Source organism: Rattus norvegicus, chromosome 16 (assembly GCF_021556685.1).
Source record: "Rattus norvegicus strain SHRSP/BbbUtx chromosome 16, alternate assembly SHRSP_T2T, whole genome shotgun sequence".
In the NCBI taxonomy this organism is placed as follows: Eukaryota; Metazoa; Chordata; class Mammalia; order Rodentia; family Muridae; genus Rattus; species Rattus norvegicus.
This window is the reverse complement of record NC_141549.1, coordinates 78,903,746-78,918,348: the sequence shown is the minus strand read 5'-3', so window position 1 is coordinate 78,918,348 and position 14,603 is coordinate 78,903,746. Positions and strand designations below refer to the sequence as shown.

The window sequence follows — 14,603 nt, the reverse complement described above, 5'->3', positions numbered from 1 at the left end:
TCCTCGCCTCTTTCAGATAAATATGTAGAATTCTTGACTCCTACAACACCAAATTTGCCTGCATGGTACCATTCTTCCCACCACTAAACTTTTGGCTTTTACATGAGTTGCCTTGGTCATAGTACCTCTTCCCAGCAATAAAACCCTAACTAATAGAAAAGTTGTTACCAGATGCTGGCTTATTGTTGTGATAGGCCTGACCATGCTTTTGTGGGAGGAATATGGACTGTGGGTTTGAAAATCATTTGAATGATTTAAGTGGGGCTTAATGGGCTACCCTGGTAGGAATATGAAAGGCAGTGGTATTGAGGGCAATTTGAATTGTGTGTGTGTAGGGAGCTGGCTCAAGATGTTTCTGAGGAGAAGTAGTTTAGTATGTTGCCTAGAGACTGTTCTTGTGATAATTTTGAGAAATGTAGCTGCTTTTGCCCTTGTCCCAAGAGTCTGCCTGAAGCTAAGGTGGAGAGATTTAGAATAATTGCAATCTCAAAGGGAATCTCAAAGTAACCTAATTTAGACTCTTGTCCAGTGGTTCAATGTTATGAAGAGCATTTTGCTCAAGCATAGCAAGCTTAGAAAGGAAAAATACAAAGTGTATGGTTCAAGTATTAATGGGGCACCAGGAAGGGGATTGGAGTGAAATCCTACATGCAAAGAGAGGAAGAAGAATTGAGAGAGTGTTACCTTGGGGCAAGATCCCTCCCAGCTAAGCTTATTGTTTATGTTTTTGCAGTTTACCAGGTATATGTCTATCATGTTAGGCATTATTATGACCTGATCATCGTTTTCATTTGGAAACACAATTTCCTGTGAAATTGACAAGGCACATATCGCAGTGGATAGTCTCAGTTGTCAACTTGACTATATCTGGAACGAACTGCAATCCAGAAATGGAGGACACACCTGTGATCCAGATCTTGAAGCACAGTGACCATGATTTTAAAGACCTTGTGAGAAGAAATTAGAGAAAAGTTTGGCTTCAGGTGAGGAGAAACAAAGGCATGCAGATCTGTGAGTTCAAGGTCAGTCTACAGGGCAAGTTCCAGGACAGCCAAACTTAGGCAGTGAAGTCAGTGAAAACAGAAAGCTGGTGAAGATGTAATTGAACAAGGTGTGGGGTGTGTGTGTGTGTGTGTGTGTGTGTGTGTGTGTGTGTGTGTGGTGTGTGGTGTGTGGTGTGTGTGTGTGTGTGTGGTGTGTGTGGTGTGTGGTGTGTGGTGTGTGTGTGTGGTGTGTGGTGTGTGGTGTGTGTGGTGTGTGGTGTGTGTGTGTGGTGTGTGTGGTGTGTGGTGTGTGGTGTGTGGTGTGTGTGGTGTGTGTGGTGTGTGTGGTGTGTGGTGTGTGTGGTGTGTGGTGTGTGGTGTGTGTGTGTGGTGTGTGGTGTGTGGTGTGTGTGGTGTGTGGTGTGTGTGGTGTGTGGTGTGTGTGGTGTGTGTGGTGTGTGGTGTGTGTGGTGTGTGTGGTGTGTGGTGTGTGTGGTGTGTGTGGTGTGTGTGGTGTGTGGTGTGTGTGTGTGTGTGGTGTGTGGTGTGTGTGTGTGTGTGGTGTGTGTGGTGTGTGTGTGTGGTGTGTGGTGTGTGTGGTGTGTGTGGTGTGTGTGGTGTGTGGTGTGTATGTGTGTGTGTGTGTGTGTGGTGTGTGGTGTGTGTGTGTGTGTGTGTGTGTCTGTGTGAGGTGGTCCAGCCCCAGCAAGCAGTGAAACTTGGCAGTTCAGTCATGTGGCTCCTGCTTTAGAGTCAAGAGTAGAAGGCGTTACTGGGACAATTGCTGCTGGTCAGCTGGAGCTAAGAAATTAGCAGTGATTAAAAAGAGGCCAGAGGTTGGGGATTTAGCTCAGTGGTAGAGCACTTGCCTAGTGCAAGGCCCTGGGTTCTGTCCCCAGCTCCGAAAAAAAGAAAAGAAAAGAAAAAAAAAAAGAGGCCAGCATCACTGACATGGAATCTTCTGGGAAGTGATTTCTGGGAGCATAAAGAAGCTGTGTTCCAGAGATAAGCATCTTGCTTGCAGCCTGGTGATTTAAGAATCACCCAGGTGGTCATGGTTTCAAAGGCATGGAGGTGTCATGAAGAGCAGCTGAGCCATGGCACGGGGGAGAGGCCAGGCAAGGGCAGTGGTGAAGAGGGTAGAGGGAGAGAAGTGACCTAAGCCTTTCGGAGGAGCCCAGATGATCATATGTGGATCTTGGATCCTAGACACTGGACACAGTCTTATCTATACTGTTGCAGTTTAATTGTGCTTGGTCCAGATTGTGACTGTGCCCTGGATCCTGTCTTGAAGAAGGTATTTAATGCAATCTTAACATTTTCAGGTGCCCTCAGATGAAAGCCCTTGAACTTTTTAAAAGAGGTTTTGGATTGTTAGAGAGGTTGGGTACTTTAAACAGATTGACATTTTAATATGCTTTAAATTGTAAAGACAGATTTTTTCCTTTATTAACTTGAGTATTTCTTTCTTTCTTTCTTTCTTTTTTTTTTTTTATTAACTTGAGTGTTTCTTATTTACATTTCGAGTGTTATTCCCTTTCCCGGTTTCCGGGCAAACATTCCCCTAATCCCTCCCCCTCCCCTTCTTTATAGATGTTCCCCTCCCCATCCTCCCCCCATTGCCGCCCTCCCCCCAACAATCACGTTCACTGGGGATTCAGTCTTAGCAGGACCAAGGGCTTCCCCTTCCACTGGTGATCTTACTAGGATATTCATTGCTACCTATGAGGTCAGAGTCCAGGGTCAGTCCATGTATAGTCTTTAGGTAGTGGCTTAGTCCCTGGAAGCTCTGGTTGCTTGGCATTGTTGTTCATAAGGGGTCTCGAGCCCCTTCAAGCTCTTCCAGTTCTTTCTCTGATTCCTTCAACGGGGGTCCTATTCTCAGTTCAGTGGTTTGCTGCTGGCATTCGCCTCTGTATTTGCTGTATTCTGGCTGTGTCTCTCAGGAGCGATCTACATCCGGCTCCTGTCGGCCTGCACTTCTTTGCTTCATCCATCTTGTCTAATTGGATGGCTGTATATGCATGGGCCACATGTGGGGCAGGCTCTGAATGGGTGTTCCTTCTGTGTCTGTTTTAATCTTTGCCTCTCTATTCCCTGCCAAGGGTATTCTTTTCCCCTTTTAAAGAAGGAGTGAAGCATTCACATTTTGATCATCCGTCTTGAGTTTCATTTGTTCTAGGCATCTAGGGTAATTCAAGCATTTGGGCTAATAGCCACTTATCAATGAGTGCATACCATGTGTGTTTTTCTGTGATTGGGTTACCTCACTCAGGATGATATTTTCCAGTTCCAACCATTTGCCTACGAATTTCACAAAGTCATTGTTTTTGATAGCTGAGTAATATTCCATTGTGTAGATGTACCACATTTTCTGTATCCATTCCTCTGTTGAAGGGCATCTGGGTTCTTTCCAGCTTCTGGCTATTATAAATAAGGGTGCTATGAACATAGTGGAGCACGTGCATCTTTTGGGTATATGCCTAAGACAGGTATAGCTGGATCCTCAGGCAGTTCAATGTCCAATTTTCTGAGGAACCTCCAGACTGATTTCCAGAATGGTTGTACCAGTCTGCAATCCCACCAACAATGGAGGAGTGTTCCTCTTTCTCCGCATCCTCGCCAGCATTTGCTGTCACCTGAGTTTTTGATCTTAGCCATTCTCACTGGTGTGAGGTGAAATCTCAGGGTTGTTTTGAGTTGCATTTCCCTTATGACTAAAGATGTTGAACATTTCTTTAGGTGTTTCTCAGCCATTTGGCATTCCTCAGCTGTGAATTCTTTGTTTAGCTCTGAACCCCATTTTTTAATAGGGTTATTTGTCTCCCTGCAGTCTAACTTCTTGAGTTCTTTGTATATTTTGGATATAAGGCCTCTATCTGTTGTAGGATTGGTAAAGATCTTTTCCCAATCTGTTGGTTGCCGTTAAGGTTATTTATGTTTTTAATGTGAGATCTTGGGGATGAATAGGAAAGGAAGGGTTGTAGCTTAATAGTTATGTATTTGTGTTTCAAGTTGACAAGGGGTCAGTTGTATTGGGTGGTTTTGTGTGTCAACTTGACACAAGTTAGAGTAATCAGAGAGGAAGGAGCCTCAGATGAGAAAATGCCTCCATGAGATTCAGTTGTAAGGCATTTTCTTTTTTTTTTTTTATTAACTTGAGTATTTCTTATATACATTTCGAGTGTTATTCCCTTTCCCGGTATCCGGGCAAACATCCCCCTCCCCCTCCCCTTCCTTATGGGTGTTCCCCTCCCAACCCTCCCCCCATTGCCGCCCTCCCCCTAACAGTCTAGTTCACTGGGGGTTCAGTCTTAGCAGGACCCAGGGCTTCCCCTTCCACTGGTGCTCTTACTAGGATATTCATTGCTACCTATGAGGTCAGAGTCCAGGGTCAGTCCATGTATAGTCTTTAGGTAGTGGCTTAGTCCCTGGAAGCTCTGGTTGCTTGGCATTGTTGTACATATGGGGTCTCGAGCCCCTTCAAGCTCTTCCAGTTCTTTCTCTGATTCCTTCAACGGGGGTCCTATTCTCAGTTCAGCGGTTTGCTGCTGGCATTCGCCTCTGTATTTGCTGTATTCTGGCTGTGTCTCTCAGGAGCGATCTACATCCGGCTCCTGTCGGCCTGCACTTCTTTGCTTCATCCATCTTGTCTAATTGGATGGCTGTGTATGTATGGGCCACATGTGGGGCAGGCTCTGAATGGGTGTTCCTTCAGTCTCTGTTTTAATCTTTGCCTCTCTATTCCCTGCCAAGGGTATTCTTTTCCCCTTTTAAAGAAGGAGTGAAGCATTCACATTTTGATCATCCGTCTTTAGTTTCATTTGTTCTAGGCATCTAGGGTAATTCAAGCATTTGGGCTAATAGCCACTTATCAATGAGTGCATATCATGTATGTCTTTCTGTGATTGGGTTACCTCACTCAGGATGATATTTTCCAGTTCCAACCATTTGCCTACGAATTTCACAAAGTCATTGTTTTTGATAGCTGAGTAATATTCCATTGTGTAGATGTACCACATTTTCTGTATCCATTCCTCTGTTGAAGGTCATCTGGGTTCTTTCCAGCTTCTGGCTATTATAAATAAGGCTGCTATGAACATAGTGGAGCACGTGTCTTTTTTATATGTTGGGGCATCTTGTAAGGCATTTTCTTAATTACTGATCAATGAGAGAGGGCTCAGCTCATGGTGGGTGGCACCATTCCTGGGCTGGTGGTCCAGGGTTCTATAAGAAAGCAGGCTGAGCAAGCCATGGGAAGCAAGCCAGTAAGCAGCATCCCTCCATAGTTGGTCTTTGTATCAGCTCCTGTTTCCAGGTTTCTTCCCTATTTAATTCCTGTCCTGACTTCCTCCAATGATCCGGAAGTATCAGTCAAATAAACACTTTCCTCCCCAACTTGCTTTTTGGTCATGGTGTTTGTTTGCAACCATAAAACCCTAACTAAGACACCATTGTCATGTACACTTTTTTGGTTGATTCTATTCCCCCTTTCTTGATTAATATTTCATACCTTTTCATGATTAATATTCTCTTTCTACTTTCAGTATGTTTCATTTTAGTCAACCTTCACTCATCCTTGAAGCTTCTCTTTAACCATCTCATGGTTCTCTTTGTAGCTCTACAACCTATATGTAAACACATAGCCATAGACATATGCAGAAGGATGCTTCTATAGTAGCAGGTTTACACCTGAATTCTCTGAAAATTTTTATCCCTCTCCATATCCCTCCTTTGTCCTCCTTTATATTTTCTGACCCAATTTAAACCTCCCTGTTCCATTATTTCTCCTTAATCTTTTACAGATGAGTTTTTTGTATTGTCTCAAAAATTTCTGGAATTATCTATATTTGATGAATTCATAGATGTCAATGACTCTAGGGAAGACTGAGCTCTGGTGGTGTGCAGAACACTGGCCAGTTGTTAATACCTCAAGGAGGTCAGTATGTGATGACCAAGTATCTCATAACTTTGGAATAATTTTCAAACTAGCAAATGTAAGAAGAGTTAAGGTTTACTCCTAGTATCATTTGTCAAAATGGAAGCCTGAAAACATCATCTCAGAAAACCCACTTTCCAGGTGAATACATGCAGAACTGAATGGTAATGTTCAGTATCTACCCCCAAGAGACGTGGTTCCATCTCAGAACTCCTAGGGCTCAGATTTGCAGATAGAGTGCAGTTGGAAGTGGATAGATGATGGTAGATGTAATAATATTTTATAATATACATGTATTAAATTAGAAAGTTCAGAATTGCACACTTGATTGGAAGAATGCAATATTTCAATATAAATTCATAGTATTATCATCACAGTATATATTCACCTAGCTGCCACATATTTTTGTGATATTCCTCCTGTCTAGTTTAGAGTTTATGGCAACTAGCTTCTCACATTCTACATGGCCCTGCAATTAGTAACTAATATTTTTCATTCATTGTTTCTATGAGTATGACATTTCCACATGCAAATGTCTTCCTATGATTTTGTGTGCATGCATATGTGTGCATGTGCGTGCATATGTGTGTGTGTGTATGTGTGTGTGTGTGTGTGTGTGTGTGTGTGCATGTGTGGTGTTTGGCAGATTTCATTTAGATTAATATGCTCCAGAACCATTCATCTGCTTGTCACTGGCAGAAATCTATTATTTTTAATGTTAGAAAGGCATTCTGGTATATATGTATTCCACATTTTTCCTGTTCCTTATTCAATTGAGCTATGCTGAGGCCAATTACATGTTTTGAATAGTATGAATTATTATGATCTAGTAAAAAGTGCAGATATATTTTGGGCATATCTCCTTTCAGTTCTTTTGGGAGTTTGGAAAGCATATAACCTAAAAGTTGTTCTGAGGACATCCACAGGATAGCTAATGTTTATATAATATTTGTGTTGATATTCCCTGCCAGGAACAGTGTGGAAATTATCATCAACATATGCATCTTCATCTAGAATCATCCTGTTTCTCTGATGATGGTCTCTGATAAGTGGATAGTAGCCCAAAAGCTCAGAATATCCAAGATACAATTCACAGACCATATGAAACTCAAGAAGAAGGAAGACCATAATGTGGATGCTTCAGTCCTTCTTAGAAGGGGGAATAAAATACTCATAGGTAGTAGAGGGTGGGAAGGACTTGGGATTAAGAGAGGAGGGGGAGGGGAAAAAGGGGACAGAATTAGGTTTGAGAGGAGATGGGGATGATATTCAGAGGGATCAGGAATTTGAACAGAGGTGTGTAGCAATGGGGAATGTGGAACTGGGGGTAGTCACCAGCAAGTCCCAGATGCCAGGAAAGCAAGAGGCTCCCAGGACCCAACAGGGATGAGACTAGCTGAAATGCCCAACAAAGGGGAGGGAGAACCTGTAGAGACCATATTCAGAGGTTAGGCATGGCCCCTATCCACTCATCTCCAATTTTTTAACCCAGAATTGCTCCTATCTAACAGAAATAGGGAGACAAAGTGTGGAGCAGAGACTGGAGGGAAGGCCATCCAGAGACTGCCCCACCTCGGGATCCATCCTATATGCGGCCACACAAACGCAGTCACTATTGCTGATGCCAAGTAGTACTTGTTGACTGGAGCCTGATATGGATGTCTCTTGAGAGGATCTGCCAGAGCCTTATTGATGCAGATGAGAATACTTTCAGCTAATCATCAGACTGAGCACGGGGACCCCAATGGAGGAGTTAGAGAAAGGACTGAAGGAGCTGAAGGGGTTTGCAACTCCACAGGAAGGCCAACAACATCAACCAACCAGACCCCCCAGATCTCCCAGGACTAAACCACCAATCAATGAGTACACATGGAGGGACCCATGGCTCCAGCCGCATATGTAGTAGAGGATGGCATTGTCTGGCATCGGTAGAAGTCCTTGGTCCTGTGAAGGCTTGTTTCTCCAGTGTAGGGGAATACCAGGGCAGTGAGGTGGGAGTTGGTGGGTGGGAATGGGAGCATCTTCATAGAAGCAGAGGGAGGGGGAATGGGAGAGGGGGAACTAGGAAAGGGGATAACATTGGAAATGTAAATACATAAAATATCCAATAAAAGTAAAATAAATAAAAGAAATGTAAAAACTATAAAAACAATAAGTGAGGTAGTCTTTCCTTTGGGTTTTAACTTTATTTCTCTAGTGATTGGTGATGCTGAACATTGTTTTATTAACAACTGTCATTTGCATATCAGTCTATGAATAAATGTGTCCAGGTTCTTTGGCATTGTTTTAATCGGGTTCCTTTCTGTGTTTCTCTTTATTGTTTTATTTTATACTCTGACTTGGATGTTGCATACTTATTAGCCCTATCAATTATTTCCATTTTGACTAGTTTCTGGCATTCCTCTTACTCTGTCGTCTCCTTTCTTGGGCAAAGATATATTTTTTTTTAGTTTGATATATGCTTATATGTTTATTCTTGCTACAATGGCCAATTCTACATGCCTCGTATTCATAGAATTGTCTTTTTGAGCAGTGTTGTAGAGGTTTTGTACCATATTTATTTCTTGTTTTATAGTTTTGAGTTTTCGCACTGAAGTTTTCAACCCATTATTAGTTGATTTTGTATATGACACAAGGGGCTGGAACTGAAACCTAGGATTTCATCCTGTGAGGGCTGAGTTAAAGGCTGTATTCAATTTTTAGCTCATGATATATCCATGATTATCCAAGAATATCAACTGGAAAACAACTAGGTAACGATGCTAGAGTTGAGGAAGGTGAGTCATTCCATATCTACGTTGTGAAGCCCATTATTGAGTTTACAAAGGCTTCTTGAAGGCTTCAAAAACATCTGCCTTTGCATCGATCTTTCTGAGGCAGGGAACTCATAGGTGTAGGTTTAGATTTTTCAAAACCTGCTTTTTGAAAAGTGTTCTTAAATGCTTCAACCCCCGTACTAGCCCATCATCCACCAGAGGCAGTAGAAAAGAAAGGAGATGTGGGTGGTGGACCTATTCAGAAATAGTTCTTTGGGGCTACCCTGTTCTTCTTTGTCAGCAGTCCAGTAACTTGGCAATCACCATTCGTAAATCAGCAACAGCAGTTTGATCTAGAGTAAACTGTGATCACTTGGCCTGAGTCAGCCAGCAAAAGGCACAAGAAACTGCTGGAATATCACAAGGTCTTTGGTGAGTTAACACTCTACAAAGTCACAATAAACGAAGATCAGCAACACAATGCAAAACGAACCAATACAAGAATGTTGGTAGCCAAGACTGTCTAGGTGCAACCAGGGCCAGAGCCTCCTCCTTCTCCTGTCTGTGAGGTCATCTTTATATTCTTTCTAACCATCTGCCGTGCCAGCCCGACTTCCTTTCAGGAAGCTAACTGTGTGCGCATGTGCAAGAGTGTGTTCGTGCCAGGTCTTTGCCCACTCCAGGGCGTGCCTATGAGATCATGGGTAAGCGACCAATCAGGTGTGGATGCGCCGCGCTAGGGTGTATATGAGCCGCGCCATTCTGGGGCTCGGGGCTCTCCTCTTCAAGATGTAATAAATGCTTTGCTGCAGAAGGATCCTGGTGTCCATGCGTGCGTTCCTGCTGGCGAGATGTTGGGCGCGCGATATATGGTGCCGAAACCTGGCAAAAATGCCTCACCATTGCCGGCGCCGAGGAGAGCCTCCGTTCATGGAGAGGATTCAGAACTGCAGTGTCTAGGGTAAGCTCTGAGAGGCATGTTTGGTCTTGATCTTTCTCGTCTCTCTCCCCCATTAGAAGATGCAGTGGAAGCTTTTGTTATTGTTTTGGCAGCGCCCATTCTTTCTCTTTTGGTTTTTGATTTTGCAGCTGCTGCTAGGCACAGTCAGAAGTCGTGCCTAGAAGATGGGAAATGCCGCCCAACAGTGATAGCGGGACAGAGAGTGCTAGGGGAGTTACGGGACAGCATGTCAGAAACAGAGCGGGTTGAAAGATTAAAGAGCTCAAAGAGAAAAGGTGCACATAAGAAAAAAGGCCCTTCCAAGGACTTTAGATCCGAGGAAGCAAGAGATAAGGGAAAGGACGCCCTGGGAGAGAAAAAGGGAGGAGAAAGAAAAAAAGAAAAGAAAAGGAGATAAAAGGAACACAGTATTTTGGGAGAAAAATTTTGTGTTTGTGCTTGTAAAAGGTGTGATTAGGCTCTGGAAACTTCACAGAGTCATACTGATCAGATTTGATAGAGGTAGACCGCCTGAAAAATTTACTCAGGAGAATCAAACAAAAGATATCTCAATTCTAAACTTTTGTCTTCAGAGCTGTATTTTACAGAGTGTGCCTACTTGGATTCCTGGTCTCAAGGACTTTCATCTGAGACCAGTCAGGTTTCATTTTTCCTACCCCCTACCCCCAAGGACATCTCAACGCCCATACACAGCTTGATGGAGTTAATGTAATTGGGTTGTGAGTGGAAATATTCAGGACTGTGTTTCACTTCCATACCATTTGTGAATGTCAGTCGTGCTGCTCAGATATCCTGTAATATATCTCAGTATCTTACAGGAATTTGGTTTCAACATGTTGATGGACTAGTCCAGGAATTGAGACAATCCATCGTCCATATCAACTCCACTCGAGTGGATGGTCACTGTGGAAGTGGTGGGAAAGGGGAAATCCTACCTCTCTGCTGACTCCTATTGGAATCTGGGTTCCTTTGGTGGGACACCATCTAGTTTTTCCCCTTTGTCTATTGTCTGTCCTTGGTGCACCAAGCTGTCCATGTATGTCAGTTTATGTCTGTGGTTTTTGTTTCTTGTTGCTTAAATGTTTTATGTTTCATGAAAAGAGAAAATGGTAAAAACTTTATCTGCCAGTCGTTCACACCTTGATTTGATTTTTAACTCATTTCAAAAAAGGAACAAATGAATAAAAAGCAGTTTCAATCAGCCCTTGGAGCCCTGTACCTGTAGCCAGGTGTCTAGGTCAGCTGGAGAAGCTGCCTGGGGGTGAGCGTCTGCACGAGCTGATCTTAAAGTCACCAGCAGCTCCTCAGCTTCTATGGTGATAAAACTGATGGCTGTTTCTCTTAGAAAATCTTTGACTGTGATTATTGGACTCAACAGGTGACATGGTGCTTCTCTTAAAATCATAGCTAGAAAAGTAAAAATGGTGCTTGGTCTAAATATTAAAGATATGTGTAGCCACTTCAATTTTGTTTCTCATTGGTTTTAAATGTATAAATATGCTCTACATGCCTTAGTTATGGACTGTTGGCTTTTAAGTTATTGGATATGGTTAAAAGGTATAACATTGGTAACAGAAAGTTGACATAAAACTGGTAATTTGGATAAAGTCATTCTAGACAACATGTGGCATGAGCCAACCTAGGGAAACAGGTCTAAATTGAGATAATATTTTTATGTTATTCTTATTCTAGAAACCAGGCTTCTAAAAGATTTTAGGGCAATGTCTCTTTGTTGAGGTATTGGAGACCACACCATCATGCATTCATTTGTAGGAATTGACAGTCAAACTTTGTAACGGTGTTTTGGAGACTGGATTTTAGAGGCTAGTTTGTTAGAAGTTGAGTTTTGCTTTCCAAAGTTGTGGTTTGCCCTGAAGTTATCTGTATTTTGATGCTAATTCCACTGCCCCAAGAACAGCTGCCTAGTCACATACTCAGGACTCAGGTGACTTTCCAAAGTTGTGGCTGTGCTCTGGTGTTACAAAGAGAACTTAAAGATTGTGATCAAGGATTGCCAGTGTTACATTGACTAACTCAAACTTATTTGTAATTAAGAAAAAAAAATCAAACAGGTAGAGATTGTTACAGGATTTACGAAGGATTGATGAGGTTTTGAAACTTGTGAGAGCATTACAGCCAGTTTGCTTACTCCAACTGCCATTTCAAGATAGATTTAGAGGATTGTTTTTATACAATTTGTTACGTCCTGGTGATTGTGAGTTTTCATTTTGTGATCTTGCTTATAATTTTAGAGAGCCCATAAAGTGATATCATTAAAAATTTTACAAAAGAATGGCTAATAGCCTTATATTATGTAATTTTGTCGCTTCTTCAATGTAAGAAGTTAGAACTTTAAATCTTTCAGTGTATACGGAAATATTTACTACAAACTTTTGCTCTCAAAATGAGCTTTAATATTTGGGGAGTAGCTGTTACACTACTCCAGAAAAGAATATTTGAAACTAATTTTAAGCTTCTAAGGATACGTTGATTGGCTAAGTACCTCACCTTACCAGAGGATTTAGGTCTTTGTTTGTTATCCTCATTGGAGATAAAGCTTCAGTTGTGTTAATACAGAATTGTAGGCTGGAGTCATGGAAGTATTTTAAAAAGAAACCTGGTAAAACATATCTTATTCCAAACAACAGTTAAATTGGTTATTACAAAGTACTGATATTTGGCCTATTACATATACAAATTTTTCAGGCAAAATTGATAATTTTACTCTTTGCATGCTTTTGTACTTCCTGTATATTTGTGCATGCAACCAATAGGAAATGTGCTTATTAGAGGCAAATTTTCTACATGAAATCAGTGAGTGATGATTTCAGTGTGAATTGTCTGACAACTCACTGTCCTTTCAGTGCTCTGGCTCAGACAACTAAATTAAACCTTAGACTCATACCTAGCTTTAAAAAAGGTAATGGAGTTGATATGAAAAGAGGAAGACTCTATTTTTTTACTTTCAATTCCCAGCCTCACCCTGCCAGCTCAGGGATTTCTAGTAAGACTGAAATTGGACAATATTTACAGGTTTTGACATTTCTAATTAATGCTTATGTTTAGGTAAATAAAGTTTGTGAAGTGCTAGAGAGATGGCTTAGTGGTTAAGAACACTAAGTACCGTTCCTTTATAGGCCATTTAAGAATTTAAACTGGATTGCCTGGACCCCTTAAAGAGGGAGGACAATGATACTAGACAGTTTATATCTTAATAAATAAAAAGGGGGAGTTATCCCTGTATGCTATACAATTATTAAATAATACTCTTTTTATTTCAATTTTAAAATTTGGGTGCCAAGGAACACTCTGAGTGTTTATGGCACTGTACAACTAGGCATACTTCTGCCTAGGTGAAATAGAAAGATGCACGTATTGGCATGATCCTGTTCAGATATTTTATATGGGGAAGAGGGAATGTTTGTGTTTTTTCTACAGGATGCTACAAGAGTATGCCAGCTGCCAGAAGTGGTTGGTGAGTCTTGCTGATCCTGGTTGCATGAAGATTCAGCTCTCGTGGTTCGGGTCCCTGGAGTCATTCCTCTGCCCTGAGAGGAAGATGGAAGATTCCCCCTCATCTTTTGTCATCACAGAGATTTTGGCGTTGCTGCAGTCAGTGTTACCGCTGCATGTGTCCCGTCCCACTGTGGCCTGCACTCAGACCCTCTGTGCACTGCTGCTTGCTGGAGAAGACTGGACTCCGTTACCCCTGCCCCCCTCATTCCCCTGGCGACTCTTGCTGCCTTAACTGGTGTTGTCATTTTGCAGTCTGTAGCTTCACAGGAATGCCACCTGTGTGAAGCTGCTGTGGACTGGGGAACTCTGTCCTGGTTGTGCAGATCTCAGACATGGTTCCATTGCCTGCTGGTTGTTCCAGAGAAGAATGACTGATCCTAAACTGTCCTGGGAAAGACCTTGTTATTTTCGCTGCTATTGTAGCAGCCATTTACTGCTGCAGCCATTGTGTCTGCAGTGTCTGGAGTTACCCTCCCCCCATTCTATTGTTAGGCAAGCACAGTGGGTGAACTTTCTGGAGTAGTTGCTAACAATTGGGAATTCTAAATTTTATTATAGTAGCGGCTTGACTACGGCCCTTGGTGGTAGCAGCTGAGGAGAACCAGATGAGGTGCCCACTACTTATCGGGAGTGGCTCTGTTTGGTGCAGCCCTATGCTGTGGATTAGTTTTCATGCTATGGTTGGTTTGCAAACTCAGATCTTAACAGAAACGTGACAAGGTCATTATCACTCAAGCACTTGTGGCCATTGAACAAGGGGCCTCCCCTGAAATTTGGTTATCTATCTTCAAAAATTAGTCGACATCTGAGTTCTCTGCTCTTGCACCCCATGGATTTGTGGATCCATTGCACTGGGATGAGAGAGACTCAATGATTCTTTGATCAGCCCTTCTACATCGCTGAGGTTTCCTCACTGCACGCGATAGGGTGATCATGATTTCCCCACTAACTCATTTTCTGGCTGGCCTCTTTTGTAGAGTTCGCCCTAGGTCGTTTAGCAGTTACTGTCACACAGCACTGCGGTATCCAGAGACGGGCAACTTTCCTCATGCACAGACCAATCTAAGACACAGGGCCCGGTGGCGATAGGGTTACCCTATGATGGATAAGGCTGTGACATAGAGAAACGACCTAAGACAGGAGCTACAGCAGATGGACGTAACTACAGAGGCCTAGACCAGCCTCATTCTAGTAAAACAAAAAGGGGGAGATGTGGAAAGCTGCAATAACATTCGCCACCACAAGATGGCGCTGGCTTCCACTGCGCCCCATGTGGAAAGCCAGGATAGCATTTGCCATTACAAGATGGCACTGGCTTCCGCTGCGCCTGCCTGACTTCCTTTCAGGAAGCTAACTGTGTGCGCATGTGCAAGAGTGTGTTTGTGCCAGGTCTTTGCCCACTCCGGGGCGTGCCTATGAGATCATGGGTAAGCGACCAATCAGGTGTG

At 42.7% G+C, this 14,603-nt stretch overlaps 1 protein-coding gene; it reads right to left on the bottom strand.

Moving 5' to 3' along the window:
- Erich1 (glutamate-rich 1) overlaps window positions 1–14,603 on the bottom strand; it is a gene marked incomplete at its 5' end in the record, with an annotated part of 52,793,804 nt that overhangs the window by 4,746,015 nt on the left and 48,033,186 nt on the right.